Genomic DNA, 17,623 nt, shown 5'->3' with positions numbered 1-17,623 from the left:
AGTTTTGGAGGAGGGAGAGAGAAGATAGAAGAAAGGAGAGAGGATGGGAATATTGAAATATAAAAAAATAGAAGATGCAGGTTGAGGAGGGCAGAGGATGAAGCCAAGCAAAGGATTAGTTGCCTTGAAATACAGTTGAATGAATGGGAAGATGATGATAATTGGGCCCTTTATTCTAGTCTGAATTGGACAAGAAAGTCAAGTTCGATGGGATTAGAGTCTATGTAGAATGCCCTTGTGCTTATTCTGATTTACAGAATAGAGGAAGTACAGAAGCACAGAAGCATGATGAAGCCATCGGTTTCCTACACAGTAGCACCTTGGATCCAGGAAGGTGGGCCTGGAGGGAGACATAGGCTCAAAATGGAAAAATAAAAGCCTGGCTCTTTTTACAGCCCACAATTGATACACCTAGTGACCTTTCTCAAGTCACAAACCATTCACTTTCTCTAGTCTGATAATAATGTAGCTGCTGCCTGTCTTGCAGGCATATGAAAAGCACAAATTGAATAAGGTCTTCAGAACACTTAGAATTTTTCAGAAAGTGTTATTCTATAGCACCCCTATTATTATTTTGACTCTCAGGAATCTTATCTGGAGTCCATGGGAAAACTACAGAAGGACAGCTTCCTACTAAAATCTGAGCAAGCATTGCATGGGTATGTTACTAGGGCAATTTAGAAAGAAGCCTTGCTTTGCCTCATCTTGGGACCTCAGAACAACCATAAAAATACAGGCTAAAACCCATTACATGCTACTTACTTCATCAGCACACATACTAAAATTGGAACAATGCATAGATAATTAGCAGAGCCCAGCCCGAGATGATACACACATTTATAAAATATGTTCTATTATTCAGGTATGGATATATAGAGAACTTCATCTCTATTAATGTCATATTATTTGTATATGAGGATACGGGTAAACGTGTTTGTTGTATATAAATGTTGCATAATATACATAATATAGTAAAAAAGTCCTATTGACTATCTGAATATTAAGGAGAACTATTTATTGAATTTAACTAGATTTTATCCTATTGACTTAAAACATTCATCAGCACATTCACGAGTGCTTATTATGTTTAAAGTTCTGGAATATCTGCTGAGCTACAGAGATAAATAAGGCACAGGTCATGCTCTTAATGACTCTACAGTTAAAGAGACCTGTGCACAGATAGCTACACAATAATATAAAATTCCTGAAATGGAGGTGCAAAATGTGATAGAATCGCAGGAGAAGTCACATCTAAAATGATACGGGGTTATCAAAGAAAGCTGCAAAAGGAGGTGCTGCATAGTTTGTCCCTTGAATCTTGAAGGAAGTGTAGGTGACTATCAAACAAATGAGAGACAGGGCTGAGATAGAGGAGGGTTTTCCAGGCAGAAGAAATAGTATACACGAAGACATGTATTCATGAATCAACATCATGCATCAGAAAATCCATGCTTCTTTGTGAGACATGATAGGGGAAAGAGAGAGTACTATGGGAGCATCTAAAAAGGACAGTGAAAAGAGTCTGTCGGGAATAGCCACAATAAATTCCGGAGGAAATCACCTTCTGAATGATTTGTGAGACCTAAAAGATCTGTAGAAGTAAATTAGAAGACAGGGAGGAAATATTCCAGAGATAGAGCATAGCATGTATAAAGGCTTGAAGAGTTAGAGGAGAAGGTAGTGATGATACATTGAAGGACTAAAAGTTCAGTATGATTGGACCAGAGTACAGTGCAGGAAAGCAGTCTGAGGTGGGGAGAGGGGCTTATATGCTATGTTGGCATAAACATGATGAGGATCCATTAAAGACTTTATTGCGGAGGAAGAAATCAAACAAATTTGCATTTAAGATAGATCACTCTGGGAGCAGTGCAGGAGGCAAATTAGAGGAAGGCAAGGCTGAAGATGAGGTGCCTAGCTAAGAAGCTGCCATAATACTCAAATGATCATCCTAATGACAACTATGTATTATATATACTATGTATATGTAGTATACTATGTGTTGAACACCTACTATTTGTTAGGTACTTTATGTAAAACATCTCTAATATTCACAACACTTATTCTAGCTTCAGGTTACTGCTCTTTCCACTAAATTAGGTTTTGAGGAAGAATTGTGGACATACAATACGTTCAAGAGGTAGCATTGATGGCATTTGGTGCCTAATTGGAAGTGTGGAGTTCAGGATGTTGTATGGCTGGTTTCTATAAGCAAATAAGTTGCCTAGGATAATGGAAGTATTAGGGGTGTAATATAAATGATGACCCAATTGTTAACATTTCCGTAGAATAAAGAGGAGCAATAAGATTTTGGAACATGGCAGTGATAAAGAAAGGGAGTAGGAAATATAGCCAAATAGCATACCTATTTGGAAGGATTTGTGCATGGCAGATGAGGGATGATAATGAAGAAGTGATACAGAATATGTTTATCCTGTAGTTACAGGGAAGCATTATTGTTTTTACAGATTTATTTATGTTTTGATTGACATAAAATTGTATTTACTGTGTACAACATGATGTTAAGTATATATACATTGCAGAATACTTAAATCTAGCTAATTCGCAAATGCATTACCTCACATAGTTAACGTTTTGTGATGAGAACACTTGACATCCACTGTCAGCATTTTTCAAAGAATACAATATATCGTCATTATTGTCAACTAGTCACCATGCTGTATAATAGATCACTTGAACTTATTACTCCTACCTAATTATAAGTATGCATCCTTTGACCAACATAATTTTTTTTTAAGTGAAAGACATGACAAGAGAATTTGTGATAACACAAGTTGCTGAACCCCAAAATGAATAACAGTTCAAACATGATAGAAGTGTTATTTCTTGCTGCTTAAAGTTCAAAGCAGGTGTTCCCCATTGACAAGCGGCTCATTTCCAAGTGGTGCAACACATGGTTTTCTTTTTTTTTTTTAATTTTATTACTATTATACTTTAAGTTTTAGGGTACATGTGCACAATGTGCAGGTTTGTTTCAAGACCACTGTGCTTATTTGTGTTAAGTCAGTAGAAGATGAAAGAGCATGACAGATCGTATATGGGAGGTATTTATAGACCAGGCCTTGAGTGGCATACTCATTTCTACTGACGTTACTTTAACTAGAATGAGGTCACATGGACATGGTGGGAAAAGAAACATTACCAAGAAAATGAGAAAGTGGATTTGGTGAACAGTTGGCAAGTGTTTGCCAATCCCAGTGTTTTTTAAAATTAAAATCCCTGGTTGTATTCTGGAAGATAAATAGACAGAAATACTAGTTATCAGACCCTTTCATAGTCCGGGAAAGAATGACAGAGGTCCAAGAAAAGGCAGTGAGAAGTGAAAGTGGAAGAAGAAGGGCAAGTATGATGAGAGAGGTTTTCAACAGAACTTGAAGTCCAACCGGATATAGGGTATTGAGGAAAAAGGTGCATTGAGAATGTCCCTGACATATTCTCCCTGGATACTGAGTGAATTGTGGTGATATATTCTGACACATTCTCCCTGGATACTGAGTGAATTATTAACGACAACAACTACCACAGCAAAAACTCATTATAGGAGAAGAAGGAGATATTTTGGAGACACGAGGGGATAGTTAGAAAGTTTACATATCTTGGGGATTTGCTATATGTCACCTACTGTGCTAGTTGCTTCACATGTATTTGTTTCATTTAATCCTCACAGCAATGTTCATGTGTATATACTACAGAAGCATAATATAGCGTGGTTATTAAGAAGGTAGGTTCTGCAGTAAGACTGCTCCTGGTCCTTCTTCTGTAAAATGAGGCAAATCATAACAATGCCTGCCTCATAGGCCATTGCAGGAAGTAAATGCGATAAGGCATGTAAATTGCTTGATAAACTTCTTGGCTTGGCATTCTGGGAAGTGTTTTTATTTTTATTGTTTCCCTATTTTTACAGTTAGTAAACTGAAGTTTCAATAGAGCAAACTCACGCCACCAATAAGTGGCAGAGCTGGCATAGAGACCCAAGTCATTCTGCTAGTGAAACCTTTTTTCCCCTTTACATCACATCATTTCCTCTAATAAGGGAAGGTGTGGGCTATCAATTTTAAATAACGAATCTGAGGTGGACACGACAAGCTGCAGTTGGAAATGCAGGTCTGGAACTCAGGAAAACTTTGACACAGTGGGATTTGGTAAAACTGAATACATTGCACAAAATGTCAGCTATGGGTTACGTTACACAGTAATAGTGTCCTGCATTTAGCTCAAAGGAAATAGGCACTAGTTTCTCCATGTTTAATAATCAAGAGGAAGGTGGTGCTCTGAACCAATTAAGTGAGGGTTGTTATCATATTAAGACCATGAAATTTTTTATTGTATGACTGAGTCAATTTTACGTGCTTTGAATATTCCAAAGACAAACTATGTGAAGGCTAAATTCTGCATGTCAGGAACCCTCCTCCCACAAACTTCATCAGTAAAATTCTTCTCCTACTTATTTAGATGCAAATGGCTTGCATTATAGCATCTGCCTCTGAAATGGCCAGGAACCAGGGAAAGCATTTGGGCCAGAGTGTTAGTTGTATAGGATTTCATGTAATCAGATCAACCAAGCATTGATAGCTTGTTTCACACACTTTTTTTTTGTAATGGCTTTTGCTCTAGGGGATTCCACCTGTAGTTCCTTATTCATTAAGCTAGCAACTGACTCACAGAGCCACACTTAGTGAATCTCACTCTAATGAACAGAAGTAAGAGCATAGAAGAGATGGAGTGGTTCATTTTGGGCTCTGAGAAAGCTTACAATGAGGTGAGAAGGAAATAATAGTATAAGTCCTCAGTCAATCCCAAATTACTCTGTGCACTTCATGCAAGGACATCAACTCCTGCCCTCCAAGAGCTCATATCTTAGGAGGAAAGACAGGACACATCATTCACTGTATACTATAAGGCATAATGGAAGTTTCACACAAAGCTAACAGTGAAGTGCTATGTGCTAAAAATTACAGGATTCACTGAAACTTGGGGACATGGACCCAGATGTGTGGCAGGGCTTCACAGGGGAACTAACATTTGAGCTGGAAGGTGGGAAGGAAAAAGTATTCCTGAGAAGGTTCCTCACGTTTATTTCATTTTTGCCAGTTCCATGTGGAAATCATGGCCTTGAAATAACAAGGACTGCCTTTATTCTCCAAGCAAGAAACTGGTCTCCAGGCAAATTGAGTCTGTTTAAAAGTTCATTCTAACAGAGGGACTTACAGGTCAACGTAATTGTCCCTCTTGTTCCAAAGAACCCAGCTATTTTAGATGCTACCCCTAGACAGAGTAGAAACTCTGTTGTAATGGAATAAACATCAGAGAAGGAATTAAGAGCCATGGGTGTGAATCCCACCTTTGGAACAGATCAGCAGTGTAACCATGGGAAAGGCATTTCTCTTCTCCGGGTCTCAGTCTCTTCTTTTGGGATACGTTGCTGAAAATACCTGCTCTGCCTATCTCACAGAAATATTTATTAAATCAGGAAACAGCTGTCAACCATTTGCTATGTGCCAATTACCATACCAGGGATGGGATTACAATGATGAAGAGACCACTCTCTCAAGTTGCTTATAGTCCTGTGCAGAAGACAGAGAGCTAAACAGACACTAATAATCCTATGTGGTAAGGTCCAAGACTGTTGTCCAAAGAGCTCTTAGATTGCTGTGAGCTGGAGGAAACCACAATACTTGTAGGGCACAGACAAACATCGTGGAAGAGGGAATATTTGTGAAAAGACTTGAAGGAAATATGTTGTGCATATATAAAGGAAAGGGTATTCCAGGCAGGAAAAAAATGTATGAAAAGACGGATACATGAGAGTTTTGTTTTGTAAAATTATAAGTTTTTACAGATGGCTGGAGAATGGGGGAAAGCCTGTCAGAAAATGAGGTTGGAGCTACACCTCTGAGATAATTGTTAAATATTTGTTACATATTTGTTAAATATTTGTTACATAATTGTTACATATGTAACTTACCTGCACCTTGCGCACATGTACCATAAAACCTAAAGTATAATAATAATAATAAATAAATAAAAATATAAAATAAAAATAAATAAATAAATAAATAAATAAATTGCTTAAATACTTGGGAAAAAAAAAACTCAGATGTGCTCCCTCTGAAGGCTAAATGGAGCAGTAAAGTGGTGGCCCTCCTTCCTGTGTACTGAGCTTCTTGTCTATAGCTTGAAGATTTAATGGGACACCTCAGACAACTGGCATTCTTGTGACTAATGTGCTACTTGGTTTGGGTGTTTGGTGGTAGTATATTTCAGGTGACTCATGCTGTACTGATAATGGCCATTAATGATTTGTTATTCTTTCTTTTTCACCATAAATCCCAAATCCTGCCCTTTACTCCATTATTATAGAAATAGCTGGCCTGGCACCTCAACTGCTCCTGAAGCAGTGTTATTTGTCCTTAGAGAGAACATTCCTAAGAGTTCAGAGTAGGTTGTTCCACTTCGAGAAGGCCTAATTGACAGATTGCTTTCAGTATGGCTCATACTGGACTCCAGAGCCCCTTGTCTCCTACAAAGTTCAAACTGTTCCCTCCTACATTATACTTAAACACATTGATATCCTCACTGAACAACCAGTACATATATTCAATAAACTTTAGATTTTTAACCTTTAGGATTCTAGTTAGTGTGGGAACCTTTTTTCTCTAACCTTATTTATGGTTTTCTCCTATTTTATGCCCTTATTTAAAAAATAATCAGTATTCTATGTGCAAAAATCTAAGAATGATTTGATATTTTTCTGTGGGGCAGTTAATTTAGGTGACTCATTTTCATTCAATTAATTTTGCAGTTTTTTTAATTCTTTAATTGAGATATAGCTTGCATATTTTAAAGTATACAAATATTATGTGTATAGCTCCACAGTATTCTGGGTAAGGAATATGTGCTAGAGGTTGCTGCATTAGAAGGGTAAAGTAATGGAGAAGTAGCTTATGATAACCAGAACCTCACTTTCCAGAAGCGTCACTCTCCCTGGGTCGAAGGCAAATGGGCACTGTCTTAATCCATTTGAACTGCTATAATAAAACACCTTAGACTGGGTAATTTGTAAACAACAGAACTTATTTCTCACTGTTCTTGAGGTCAGGAAGTCCAAGATCAAGGCTCCAGTACATTCAGTGTCTAAAGGCTACCTCTCTGCTTCAAATATGGCAACTTTTTGCTGTGTCCTCACATGGCAGAAGAGACTAACATTTTCCTTTAGGTCACTTTTATAGGGCCAGTAATCCCATTCAAGAGGACAGAGCCCTCATGACCTAATCACTTCTCTAATGCCCCATCACTTAATACTATCACATTAGTGGTTATATTAAAATTTCAACATTTTAATTTCAGGGGGACACAAACATTCAGACCACAGCAGGCACTGAAGACATGGATGTAATAGTTTCTGAGTTGGAAACTTTTCTCATTGGGTTAGTGCGTTGCATGGATTTCCATCTAAAAGCAAATGACTTACATGTGGTATTCAATCTAGTTCAGGAGACAAGACATATGTACCAGCAAAAATATCCTTAATATGCAAAGCACTGTATAATAAATGCAAAGTAAATACTGGCTTTTGTATCAATGGTATAATAAAATGTTAAAAATCAGCAAATCATACAGTAAGAATAATCTCTGATATGTTTGCTTGTTTTAAAAATGTACTTAGGTATTTCCAATAAAGATGAGATAAGGGCACCAAATAGCCAAGTCACTAATCTGTCTCAATTCCAAAGGTATAGAAAGAAATTATTTACCCTGTGACTTTTAGTCAATAGCAGGGATTTTGAACCCAATGAGATGGCATAGCATAATTGCTGAACCAACAGTTTCAAATGACCATATGCAGTCTATGGTTTACTGCTTGCTTCATTTCCCCTCCCTCCTTCAAGATTCTGATACGTATACCTTCTGCCTGAGATATGTGGAGAGTCAGTGGAAAGACATGAACCCAGTATGCTGAATCTCAGTCGTTAGACTTCTTGTCTTCCCTAGATACATCACTCCCTTTGTAGTATCATCCAGTCTTAGGGCTTCAATTAGCATCTGCAAGGCGTTAGCTAACAAGACACAGAGAACTGAAGTAACTTACACATAGCTACTACTACAAGCTGGGTTCATGGTGGACCTGGGTTTTAAATCTGGCAGTCTGGCTTTGGAATCCATGCTCTATTTTTAATAAATAAATAAAAATAATATGTATTTATGGTGTACAACAGAATGTCTTGATATATTTATACATTGGGGAATAGCTAAATGAAGCTAATTTTCATATGCATTACCTCACATCTCAATTTTTGTGCTGAGAACACGTAAATTCTGCTCTCTTAGCAATTTTTAAATATATAAAACAGTGTTATTAACTCTAGTCACCATGTTGTACAATAGATCTCTTGAATGTATTTTTCCTGTGTAACTGAAATTTTCTATTCTTCGACCAACATCTCCTCAGTCCTCCCACTTCCTGGCCACCATTCTACTCTCTCTGATTCCAACTTTTATACACTCCACATAGAAATGAGATTGTAGAGTATTTGTCTTTCTGTGTGTGGCTTATTTTGCTTAAGATAATGTCCTCCATGTTCATCCATGTTGTCACAAGTGGCAGGATTTCCTTTTCTTCTAAGGCTAAGTAGTATTTTATTGTGTATATATACCACATCTTTTTATCCATTTATCCACCAATGAATGCTTAAATTGATTCCATATCTTGGCTACTGTGAATAATGCTGAAATAAACATGAAAATGCAGATATTTCTTCAACATACTGATTTCATTTCCTTTGGATGCATGTACACACAGTAGTGGGATTGCTGGGTTATATGGTATTTCTATTTTTAATTTTTGAGGAACCTCCATACTGCTTTTTATACTGGCCGTATGAAAGAGTTCTCTTTTCTCCACATTCTCGCCAACACCTATCTTTTATCTTTTTGGTAGTAGCCATCCTAACAGGTGTGAGGTAATATCTGATTGTGGTTTTGATTTGAATTTCTCTGATTATTTATTTATTTATTTATTATTGATTTATTATTTAGTATTTATTTATTTATTGAAGTTGAGCCTCTTTTCATACATCTATGACAAATATTTATTCAGATTCTTTGCCTATATTAAACATTGGGCTGTTTGTTTTCTTGCTATTGAGTTGAGTTCCTTATGTATTTTGAATATTAACCCTTTATTTGATACATAGTATGCAATATTTTCTCCCCTTCCATAGGTTATCTCTTCACTATGTTAACTGTTTCCTTGGATGTGCAGAAGCTTTTTAGATTGATGTAATGCCATTTGGCTATTTTTGCTTTTGTTGCCTATGCTTTCGGGGTCATTTACAAAAAATATCATTGCCCAAGCCAGTGCTGTTGAGCTTTCTCTCTCTGTTTTCTTCTACTAGTTTTATAGTTTCAACTCAAAATATTTTGAGTTGACTTTTGAGTATGGTGTAAACGGGGTCCAATTTCATTCTTTTGTATGTGGATATCCTGTTTTCCCAACACCATTTATTGAAGAGACTGTTCTTTCCCCCATAGTGTGTCCTTGGCATCTTTTATGAAAACCAATTGACTGTAAATGTGTAGATTTATTTCTGGGCTCTCTATTCTGTTCCATTGGTCTATGTGTTTGTTTTTATGTTAGTACCATGCTGTTTTGATTACTATAGAAATCAGATAGTGCAATGCTTTGTTCTTTTCGATTTGTTATTTTTGCTTAAGATTGCTTTCACTATTTGGGGACTTTTTTGGTTCCATACAAATTTTATGATTTCTTTCTATTTCTGTGAAAAATGTCATTGAATTTTTTATAAGGATTGCATTGAATCTGTAGCTCACTTTGGGTAGTATCAATATTTTAACAATATGAATTCTTTCAATCCATGAACACAAGATGATTTTCAATTTATTTGTGTCTTCAGTTTCTTTCATCAATGTTTAGTTTACAGATCTTTCATCTCTGAAAATGTTAAATTTATTCTCAAGCATATCTTTGTAGCTATAGTGACTTGGATTATTTTCTTGATGTATTTTTTAAATAGTGTGTGGAAATGTTACTGATTTTTGCACGTTGATTTTGTATCCTGCAACTTTACTGAGTCCATTTATTAGTTCTGACAATTGTTTGTTGGGGTCTTTAGAATTTTCAATATATGTAATCATGTGATATGCAGACAGAGACAATTTAATGTCTTCCTTTCCTATTTAGATGTCTGTTATTTCTTTCCCTTGCCTAACTGCTCCAGCTACAAAACCCCAGAGACTCTACCAAAAGACTCCTAAATTTGATAAATGAATTCAGTAGTTTCGGGATACAAAATCCACATACAAAAATCAATAGCATTTCCATATACTAGTAATGATCAAGCTAAGAAACAAGTCAAGAATGCAAGCTCATTTACCATAGCTACAAAAAGTACATAGGAATAAGTTTAACCAAGGAGGTGAAAGATTTCAACAAGGAAAACTACAAAACACCGATGAAAGTAATTGTAAATGACACAAAGAAATGGGAAAACATCCCATGCTCATGCATTGGAAGAGTCAAAATTGTTAAAATGACCACACTATTCAAAGCAATCTAGAGATTCAGTGCAATTCCTACCAAAATACCAATGTCATTTTTTCACAGAATTAGAAAAAAATCTTAAAATTAACACAGAACCACAAAAGAGCACAAAGAGCTGAAGCAATCCTAAACAAAAAGAACAAAGCAGGAGGCATCACATTACCTGGTTTCAAATTATTCTACAAGGCTATACTAACCCAAACAGCATGGTATTGGTATAGAAGTAGACAAATTGATCAATGGAAAAGATTAGAGAATCCAGAAATAAAGCCTCATACCTACACCCAATCGATCTTTGAAAAAATCAACAGAAACATACACTGGAGAAAGGACACCCTATTTAATAAATGGTACTGGGAAATTTGGGTTGCAATACGCAGAAGAAGGAAAGTGGACCCCTATCTTTTACCATATACAAAAATTTACTCAGGATGGATTAAAGACTCAAATGTAAGATCTGAAACTATTAAAATACTAGAAGAAAATCTAGAAAAACTCTACTGATCATTGGCCTTGGCAAAGAATTAATGACTAAGATCTCAAAAGGAAGTGCAATGAGAACAAGAATAGAGAAATGGGACTTAATTAAATGAAAAATACTTTTGCACAGCAAAAGAAATAACCAAAAAAAGTGAATAGACAACCTGCAGAATGGGAGAACATATATGCAAACTATGCCCCCAACAAATAAATGATATCCAGAATCTATAAGGAGCTTAAACAAATCAACAAGGAAAACAAAAATAACCCCATTAAAAAGTTGGCAAAGGACAAGAACCGACATTTTTCAAAAGAAGACATACAAATGGCCAATAAACATATGACAAAATGCCCAACATCACTAGTTATCAGTGAAATGCAAATTAAAACCACAATGAGATACTATTTTCCACCAGTCAGAATGGCTGTTATTAAAATGCAAAAACAAACAATCAAACAAAAAAACAGATGTTGACAAGGATGCAGGTAAAAGAGAATGCTTACACACAGTTGGGAATGTGAATTAGCATAACCTCTATGGAAAACAATATGGAGATTTCTCAAAGACCTAAAAATAGTAGCTCTATTTGTTTCAGTAGTCTCACTACTGGGTATCTACACAAAGACAAAGAAATCATTATATCAAAAAGATATTTGTACTTGGATGTTTATTGCAGCACTGTTAACAATAGCAAATATATGGAACCATCCTAAGTGTACATTAATGGATGATTGGATAAAGAAAATTATATATATATGTATATATATATATAATGCTATATATATATACAATGTTACATATATATACACACACACATACACACACAATAGAACACTATTTATCAATAAAATAATGAAATTATCTCTTTTTCACCAACATGGATGCAATTGGAGGTCGTTACCTTACGTGAAACAACTAAGACACAGAAAGTCAAATACTGCATGTTATCATTTATAAGTGGGAACTAAATAATGTATACACATTGACATAGTGGAATAATAGACATTGGAGACTTGAAAGGGCAGGAGAGTAGGACGGGGTGAGGGAAGGGAAATTACCTAAATGGCACAATATACATTATTTGGGTGATAGTTACACTAAAAACCATAATTTCACCACTATGTAATATATCTGTGTAACAAAATGGCACTTGTACCCCCTAAATCTACAAATAAATTAATAAATGGCTAAGGTAAGCATGCTTTCTAAAAAGAAAAAAAAGAATCCATGCTCTTAAACACTGTGCTATAAGGCTGATATTGATTTGTTTAAAATAAGAACTTTTTGAAGTATAATTTACATATTATAAAATTTATTTTACATGTACAATTCAATGATTTTTAGTAGATTTATAGAATTGTGCAACTATAACCAAAATTCAGGTTTAGAACATACTATCACTTCCAAAAATCTCTCTACAAATTTTTAGTAACACTCCGTTCTCAACCCAACACCAGTCGACTACCAATGTACTTTCTGTCTCTATAGATTTGTCTTTCTTGGACATGTCATGTGAATGGAATCACACAATGTGCGACATTTTGTGTCTGGCTATTTTCACTTAGCATAACACATTGGAGATTCATCCATGCCATTGTGTGTATTCCTTTTTTATTGATGATTAACATTCCGTTGTGTAGATATACCACATCTTGTTCATCCATTCACAATAATGGACATTTGGGTTGTTTCCACCTTTTATCTATTGTGAATAAAGCTGCTATAAACAGGTCTTTCTTTGGACATATGTTTTCATTTATCTTTGTTAGTGAATAATTAGAGTAATTAAAGTAAGAATTAGAGTAAAACCACAGGGTCTTATGGTAAGTTTATGTTAAGCTTTTTAAGAAACTGCCAAAATATTGTCCAAAGTGTGATTTCCATCCACCATAATTTATGATCGTATTTTTTTTCCAAATCCTTGTCAACATTTGAAATTGTTGATCTTTTTTATTTTAGCCATTTTAGTGTGCATGTAGTAGTATCTCATTGTAGTTTTAATTTGCATTTCTTTAATGACTAATAATGTTGAACATCTTTCCATGTGCTTATTAGCTAACAGAATATCTTATTTGCATATATACATATATATATGTATATATATACACTTCTCATTTTCGTATTAGGTTGTTTTTCTTCTCATTATTGAGTTGTAAGGGTTATTTATGTATTTTTAATGCAAGTCCTTTATCAGATGTATGTTTCACAAATATATTCACTTTCTTTGTGCCTTGTCTTTTCATTTTCTTAAAGGTATCTTTTGACAAGCAAAAGCTTTGAATTTTTATGAAGTGTAATTTATCATATTTTTTCTTGTATGCATCATGATTTTGGTGTCATACCTAAGAAATCTTTATGCAACTCAGGATAACAAAGATTTTCTCCTATGTTCTCCTTTAGAAATTTTAGCTCTTAAATTTCAGTTTATGATCCATTGTTAGTTGATTTTTGCTTATGGTGTGAAGTAACAGTCTGAGTTCATATCTTGCACTTGTATATTAAATTCTCCCAGAAACATTTATTGAGAAAGCTATTTTTTTTCTCCACTGAATTGCTTGGCACGTTGGTCAAAAATCAATTGACTATAAATATCAAAGTTCATTTCTGGATTTTCTATTTTTTTCCATTAGTCTATACTACAATATTTAGGCCAAAACTGCACCATACTGATTACTGTAGCTTTAAAACTGGAAAGTGTAAGTATTCATGATTTTTTTGAAAGGTGCTTTGTCTATTCTAGATCCTTTGTATTCTCATATAAATTTTAGAATCAACTTGCCATTTTCACAAAAAGAAAATCTTCTGGGATTTTTATAGAGCAATTTGGAGACAATTGCCACCTTAATGCTATTAGGACTTCTAAATTTGTGAACACGGAATGTCTGAACATGTCACCTTCAAATAAAGACAGTTTTGATTTTTGCTTTCCAATCATTTTCTTATATTCTTTTGCTTGCCTAATTATTTAGACAGCTTTATTGAAATATGATTCACGTCATACAATTTATCCTCTTGAAGTGTACAATTAAATGATTTTTAATATATTCACAGTTGTGCAACCATCACCAAGATCTAATTTCAGAACATTTTAGTCACCTCAAAAAAGAAACTCCATACCATTAGCAGTCATTCCCCATTTCTTTTCTTCTTTGACTGGCTAAATTCTTCAATAAGAAGTTGAATAAGGAAGAAAAAACATCCTTGGTTGATCTTAGGGGAAGTATCTTAGTCTTTCACTATTAACTATGATGCTAGATGAGGGTTTTTAGTAAGTGCTGTTTATCAATTGAGGAAGTTGCCTTCTATTCCTAGATTTTTGAGAGTTTTTAATCATAAAGCAGTTTTAGACTTCATCTTCCTGGTTTTGTTTTTCACCTCCTTTAACTTTTTCTCTATAAAGTTGTCATGATTTTAAAATGTTAGTTTGATCAAGTTACCCTCTGCTTAAAATCCCACAGTGCCTCTATATTTCACTCATAGTGAAAGCAAAAATATCCAGGAGCCCTTATACTATCTAGTTTATGACCCATAGTTTCCTCTTTGAACTCATCTTCTATTACTCTTCCCCTTGATCTCTACAAGACAGCCACAGTAGCCTAGTTGCTATTTCTTGAGCACACTGGGCACACTTCTACCTCAGGGCCTTTGCATTGCTACCCCGTCTAACTTGAATGCTCTTTCCCCAGGTTTCTACGAGGCTCATTCTCTCATCTGCTTCAGATTGTTGCTCAAATGTCACCTACTCAGTAAGGCACCTGCTAAACACCCTATTAAAAGTTGCAACCCCTTCCAAAGCATGGTAAAATGAGAGTAATAACTGAAATATGTATGTGGGGGAGAAGGGTGCAGATGCAGGGCCAAAAAGGTCATCAGATTTTCATTTGTATCCTCATCTCCCAAAGAAGGGGCTTCCTGGATTGCCTCTTACTTTGTATCTGATCTTCGCATAAAGAGCAAAGCAGGCCAACCCCTGTATTGAGACTATAGTTCTATGATTTGAATGCCACATTTTCAGGGGATTCTGACCTTTTTTGAAAAGCTCACTGAAAACTGCTAGCAAAAATACAACCAAACTTAGTAGAGCTTCACAAATGAATCCATGAAGAGGGAGAAAGTTTGGAAAAGGAGAGAGGACATGAAATTTTTACAGGATTTGTTTATTTTGCTGATCTGAAGTCAGAGGCAACCATGTCACTTAAAGGCTCTGATTCTGCCCCAGCTTTCTCTTTGAAATTATTTTCTATATTTAGTAAAGATAATAATGATGATAGTGATAATCCTCTGGAGTAGATAAAGACTTTGATTTCTTTTTTTCTAATCTGTGCCTCCTACCACCCTATAAATCGCTGATGTTGTTAAATGAATAAATGTTGAATGGATGGATGGGTTATGTAAGGGAAGGGGATATTGTCTCTATTCCTTTTTATAGGTGAGGGTACTAAAGGTCCCTTGGATATTTACAAAATTTCCGATGTGTCTTGGACAAAAGCTGAATTCTGAAGCTAGCCTGCAATACTCCACCAATCTGACTTTTATTCTTAAGGCATAAAAGGGGTTTCATGACTCAAAGAACCAGACACAAGAGAAACGTATTTCACTGAAAAACGTGCTCCTTGTGTTGGATACTGAAAAGATTCCATGAGAGTTTAATAAAGAAAATTGTGTTCCTTTTCTCCACTTATATTATTATTTCCAAGATACTGCCTCTTATGAGTAATGCCAAGGGGAAATTACTTTATGTCTAGCCAGCAGTTCTGGGGACATGGAGAATAAGACCACAACAAATAGACTATCAAAGCAGGATGCAAAGGTAGTGATTTCTGATTAGGGGCAAGACTGATTTATAATAACTTTTCTATCTTTCTTCCCATCCACTTCTTGCTCAACCCACCTAAGCACAGGGGAGAGAGAAAAAGCAAATGTTTGTAGGGGCAAGGTACTTCATAAACCAAATTATGTTGTGCTTTTTTCATTAGTTCTTAAACATGTCAATGCTGTCTGATCTTCTTGCCCTCCTTATCTCCCTTCACATATTGACATAGAATTGTCAATATCCCTTCAAGTTTTTTTCTGCAACAGAAAGCACTCTGACTGTATTCAGGCTAATGTACTCAACTCTTGCCCTGCGTCAATGGCTAACTGCATATGTGAGGGTTAGCTTTCTCTTCCTATAACAGTGGTCACTATGAGGGCAACGATTGTAGCTTGTGCCTCTGGTTCTTCCTTCTTTTCTTAGTATCTTCCCATGACTGCCTTATACATAGAACATACTTGCTCAAAGATAACTAAAGCATCTCTCATATGACTTAAAGATTACTGAGGACCTGAGGAGACTGTTACCCTCAGATGAATGGAAAATTGCTAGTGTAGAAAGAACACCAGATTTGCACTGCAGCTCTCCAGGTTGTGTGACTTGAGAAACTCACTTTAACACCATGAATTCTTATTTTTGAAATAAAGATGATAATAATGTCTGCAATATGTCCCTCACAGGGTCACTATAGGGAGCAAATGAGGTAAATAGAATCCTTAGTTCCAGGCAACCAGGGTCCCTACATCACAAATGTTAGCAGTAGGCCTGAGTGGAATTACTGATGGGGAATGTTCTTTAGAAGTTGTAACATGCTGTGAGCATCTCATAGGTTATTAGCAATGATCATCATAATGATAACAATTATACATTGAACCTTCTATGCCTTCATAGACACATGGATGTCTGTAATTTGACAAGAAATATCTCCTGGTATCTCACTCTCATTAACCAAAGAAAAACCGTGTTACGCAGCAATAGCCTGCGGATATTTTCTTGTTAAGATCTTGCTTCCTAACACTGTTAAAGTAGCACTGTGATATGAAGAGTGAGAAATGGAGACCCCACACATGGGATCCCTTGCATGCACTTCTTTATTTGTTGCCTCAACAAAACACTTCCCCACAGGCTTCTTTGGTAATTGCATAGAAGTGAGGCATATTCTTTTCAGTCTCATATATTGATGTTTTATTAGGCAAGATTTCTGGTCCTAAGGAGTACTTGGGCCCTGAAAAGTTCTCAGCAGGAGTGCCTATCTAAGGGAAGAAGCCACTGGGGGAATGGGTGACACTATAATTGATAACCAGTTTCTCAACTTATTAGAACTCCAAAAGGATGGCAGAGGTTGAGTCCAATATAACCAGGAAGTATAAAGGCTAGTTAGAAATAGCTCATGAGGGCTAGCTTCCAAGCAACTCTTAAGTTTTGCTGTGTGAGCCCCATTTCTACATAGGAGGCTACTATCTAGCCCAAGGAAAGTTAAGCCTTGAAAAAAATAAAAAAAAAAAAATCGGAAGGGGAAACCTTGAAATAGACTATTCAGAGAGACTATTGCAGGGGAATGAGTATGTAAACATGTCATATACCATTCAGATTTCCACTGAGCAATCCATCCAGCATCTTTTCCAAATGTTGCCTCTGTTGACTGAGTATGAGCTCTTTAGACTTGACCTCTGAGGTTTCCGATGTCCTCCATCACCTTTGTATTTTTTCCTGGAGTGGTCAGTTTTCATGTGTGTGTGTTTGTGTG

At 35.8% G+C, this 17,623-nt stretch overlaps 1 protein-coding gene across 2 annotated transcripts in view; it reads left to right on the top strand.

Moving 5' to 3' along the window:
- Positions 1-17,623, top strand: part of GABRA3 (gamma-aminobutyric acid type A receptor subunit alpha3) — a 281,817-nt gene that overhangs the window by 204,766 nt on the left and 59,428 nt on the right. The gene's annotated exons all lie outside the window — the stretch shown is intronic.

The sequence above is a fragment of the Pongo abelii genome, chromosome X, assembly GCF_028885655.2.
Source record: "Pongo abelii isolate AG06213 chromosome X, NHGRI_mPonAbe1-v2.0_pri, whole genome shotgun sequence".
NCBI classification, from domain to species: Eukaryota; Metazoa; Chordata; class Mammalia; order Primates; family Hominidae; genus Pongo; species Pongo abelii.
Note: the sequence above shows the minus strand (reverse complement) of the source record. Positions and strands in the feature narration are given on the sequence as shown.